This window comes from Chrysochloris asiatica, unplaced genomic scaffold (assembly GCF_000296735.1).
Source record: "Chrysochloris asiatica unplaced genomic scaffold, ChrAsi1.0 scaffold00068, whole genome shotgun sequence".
Taxonomy (NCBI): domain Eukaryota; kingdom Metazoa; phylum Chordata; class Mammalia; order Afrosoricida; family Chrysochloridae; genus Chrysochloris; species Chrysochloris asiatica.
The window spans coordinates 5026540-5031461 of NW_006408586.1; positions in this window are offsets into that span (position 1 = coordinate 5026540).

Consider the following 4922-nt stretch of genomic DNA (forward strand, 5'->3'; position numbering starts at 1 on the left):
TGTAAGAGATCCATATTTGTGACCATTCCAAAGAAAGGTAATTCAATGGAATGCAGAAATCATCACACAATGTTACTAATATTATATGCAACTAAAATCTTGCTAAATATAATTTAAAAATGGCTGCAACAGTAAATTTACATGGAACAACCAGAGGTTCAAGATAGATTCAGACAAGAATATGGAACAAGGGATACCTTTTCTGATGTCAGATGGACCTTGACTGAAAGCAGAGAATACAAGGAAGATGTTTACATGTGTGGTTTTTTTGACTATGCAAAGGCTTTTGACTGTATGGATCGTGGCAACCTATGGATAACATTATATTTTGGGTATTCCATATTAATTAATTATGCTCATAAGGAAACTTTACATAGACCAATAGGCAATTGTTTGAACACAGCAAGGGGAAACTGAATGTTTTAAATCAGGAATGCTGTGCTTCATGGTTATATTCTTTCACCACACTTACTAATTTGTATGCTGAGCAAATAATTCAAAATGCTGAATTATGCAAAGAAAAACATGGCATCATGATTGGAGAAAGACTAACAATTTGTGATATTCAGATGATATAACCTTGATTGCTAAAAGTGGAGAGCAATTAAAATACATAATGATGAAATCAAAGACTAAAACCTTCAGTATCAGCTATACCTCAATGTAAAGAAAATAAAAATATTCACAGCTAGACCAATAAATATAATCATGATAAATGGAGAAAAGGTTGAAGTTGTCAAAGACTTCATTTTTCTGGGATAAACAGCACTAATGGAAACAGCAGTCAAGAAATCAAATGACATATTTCATCAGACAAAATTGCTACATAAGAACTCTTTAAAGTATTCAAGAGAAAGTTGTCCATGTGAGGACTAAGGTGTGTCTGACACAACCATGGTATTTTCAATATTGCCTCATATACATTCAATATTTTCAATATTGCCTCATAAACACGCGAAAGTCAGACACGGAATTTGGAAAACTAGTAAAGAATTTACACATCACCAATAAAGCTAGTGATGATGAAATTAAATAACTCTACCAACTTAAGTCTAAATTTGATCAAACAACAATCAAGATGTATTGATAATTGCTGGCAATTGGGACGCAAAAGATTAAGAACAAAGAGGAAGGATCAGTGGTTGGAAAATATGGTGTTGGTGATATTTTCCATGCTGGAAATCACATGATAGAATTTTGCAAGACCAATGCTTCTTAATTGCAAATATCTTTTATAAACAACATAAATGATTATACATATGGACTTCACCAGATGGAAAACACAGAAATCAAACTGACTACATTTGTGGAAAGAGATGGTGGAAAAGCTCCATATCATCAGTGAAAGCAAGGCCAGGGGCAGACTATGGAACAGACCATCAACTGCTCATATGCAAATTGGGACTGAAGATGAAGAAAATTAAAAGAAGTCCACAACAGCCTAATTTTGACCTTGAATGTAGTCCACTTGAAATTAGAGATCATCTGAAGAACAGATTTGATGTATTAGACACTAAGACTGAGGACCAGAAGAGTTGTGGGATGACCTTCAGAATATCATGCAGGAAGAAAGCAAAAGGTCATTGAGAAGACAAAAGAGAAGGAAAAGACCAAAATGGATGTCAGAAGATACTCTGAAACTTGCTCTTCACCATAAATATGCTAAAGCAAATGGAAGAAATGAGGAGGTACAAGAACTGAACAGAAAATTTCAAAGTTCAGTTTGAGAAGACAAAGTCACATATTATAATGAAATGTGCAAACACTTCTCAAACTGGGGAAACAGAAAAAAGTCAAACCTCAACTTGTGGTATTGAAGGATACTATAGGTAAATTATTGAATGATGCAGAAAGCATCAAAAGAAGATAGAAGGAATACACAGAGTCACTGAGCCAAAAAGAAATAGTTAATGTTCAACAATTTTAAGAGGTAACATATGACCAAGAGCCAATGATACTAAAGGAAGAAGTGCAAGGTGCATTGAAGGCATTGTCAAAGAAAAAAGCACCGGGAATTGATGGACTACAAATTGAAATCTTTCAACAAAGTAATGTGGCACTGGAGGCACTCACTCATCTGTGCCATGAAATTTGGAAATGGAAGACAACTACCTGGCCAAGTGAGTGGAAGAGATTCATGTTTGTGTTCATTCCAACAGAGACGACCCAATAGAATGCAGAAATCATCAGACAATATCATTTTTATCCCATGCAAGTAAAGTTATACTAAAGGTAATACAGAAATGGCTGCAAGCATACATTGACAGAGAACTTCCAGAGGTTCAAGCTAGCTTCAGAAGAGAACATGGAAAGAGGGATATCATTGCTGATATCAGGTAGATCTTGGCTGGAAGCAGCAGTTAAGAAATCAAACAAAATATTGCATTATGCAAATCTAAAGTGTTGAAGAGCAAAGATGTCAGTTTGAGGACTAAGGTACACCTGACTCAAACCATGGTATTTTCAATAACCTCATATGCATGTGAAAGTTGGACAGTGAATAAGGAAGACTATAGAAGAATTGGCGCATTTGAGTTGTGGTTTTGGAGGAGAATATTAAAAGTACAATGTACTGCCAAAAGAACAAACAGATCTGTGTTGGAAAACGTACAACTATGGTGCACTCTGGAAGCCAAGATAGCCAGACTTTGTCTTTCATACTTTGGACATATTATCATGAGGAACCACTCACTGGAGAAGGATATCTTATTTGGTAAAGTGGAGAGTTGGAGAAAAAGAGGAAGACCCCCGATGTCATAGATTGGTACAATTGCAGCAGTGATGGGCTCAAGTGTAACAATTGTGAGATTGGCGCAGGACCGGGCAGTGTTTAATTCTGTTGTGTTTTATGTTTTGCTATGAGTGTTTCACTATGAGTTGTATTGACTCAATGGCACCTAACAACAGCAATATAGAAGAATTGATGCACTTGAGTTATGGTATAGGAGAAGATTATTTAAAGTACTATGCACTTGCAGAAAAACAAACAAATTTGTGTTGGAAGAAGCACAAGCAGAATGTGCCATAAAATCCAGGCCTCATCTCTCATACTCCAGGACATGTCCCTGATAAAAGACATCAGGCTTGGTAAAATTGAGGGCCAGCAAAAAGGAGGACAACTTCTAATGAGATGGATTGGCACTGTGACATCATCAGTGCCCAAGTTTAACAGCAACTGTGAGGATGGTACAGGACTGGACATTCTTTCATTCAATTGTGCATAGGGTGCATATGAGTCCTGGCTCAAAGACTAAAAACTACAACAACAACATAGCTTCAGAATCGACTATACTTCAGGACTTAGAGCTATTCCTGAAGTTAGGGGATGTGCTGTTAAACAGATTATCAGATCCTGGAAGAAGCCCCAAGCAGGAGTCTGTTATTCCAGGGTGCAGTTGCTTAACAGGCTATGCATGTGCATTCCCCATCCCAGACCTTAAATCAGAATCTCTACTATGTGGCTCCAGATTTGGGATTGTGATGAATGTAAATTTCTCCAGGTGATTGTAATGAATGCCTCTGCCTCTCACTGAAAATCATTAAACAGATAGATGTTTTAAGTAGTACATAGGGTAGATCAACAACTAGCTCTAATTCTTAGCTCAAGCTCACTGGAATATCATTGTTGTTGTTGTTAAGTGCCGTCGAGTCGGTTTCGACGCACAGCGACCCTGAACAGGGTTTCCGAGGCTGTAAATCTTTATGGGAGCAGATCGCCTCATCTTTCTCCCTCGGAGCAGCTGGTAGTTTCGAACTGCGGACCTTGTGGTTCGCAGCCCAATTCATAACCACTACGCTACCAGAGCTCCATATCATTAGCAGATATAAAGCTAGTTTGGATTTTAGCTCTGGATACGTTATGTGAAAAAGGCAATGTTTATCGCCTTCTAGTATAAAATCATTGACTCTAGGATGATCTTTTAGTAAATATGAATTTAAAATGTGTTCGTGCTTGGGTCAGTGTTAGATGGAATGGGGAATAAATGCAATACTGCACTGTTATTATTGTTGTCAAGTGCCATCAAGTCAGTTCCGACCCTTAGAGACCCGGTATAGGGTTTCAGAAGAGTGGCTGGTGAGCTTGAACTGTCGACCGTGCCATTCAAACTAGCTTTACAGTCCAGCGACTTTACTGGGGTACATCCAAGCATTTAACCCACAGTGTCACACCAATACTACACTAGAACTCACAAGGATATGTTATACATTAATAAAATAAATTAAAATATTTTCTTAATATAAAGGATCTCTGGTAGCATAGTGGTTACGAATCGGGCTGCTAATCTCATGGTCAGCAGTTTGAAACTACCAGCTGTTACGCGGGAGAAAGATGAGGCATTAAGCTCCCATAAAGATTTACAGCCTCAGAAATCCTGCATGGGGTCGTTATGAGTCAAAACCCATTCCTCGGCACATAACAACAACAAAAACATTTCTTAAAAGGAACCTTGGTGGCATAGTAGGTTACATGTTGGACTGCTAAACACAAGGTTAGTAATTTGAATCCACCAGCTGCTTTGTGGGAGAAAGAGGTTTTCTGCTCTTGAAAAGTTATATAGCCTCGAACACCCTACATAGTCACTATGATTCTGAATCCTCTCAATGGCAGTGAGTTATATGCTAATGAAATGCAGAGAGTAAATGCCCTGGCCTTCAGTCATCATGTTCATTTCCTTTTTTCCTATTTTTATTATCTTCTATAATCCAACTGGAAAGAATATTCTGTGGTATGGAACTGGTTTTCCAGACTACCTGGAGGCATTTCTAAGCAGTGCTAATGATTTTTATGTCTTTATTAGAAATAGAGTCCTTTCTCAACTGCTATGATTTTTGGTTGCATAAGGTTTCAAACCACTTCAAAAGGACCAACTACATTCTGTATATGTCTCTCATCAATTCTTTCTTATACCTATTGTGGTGTA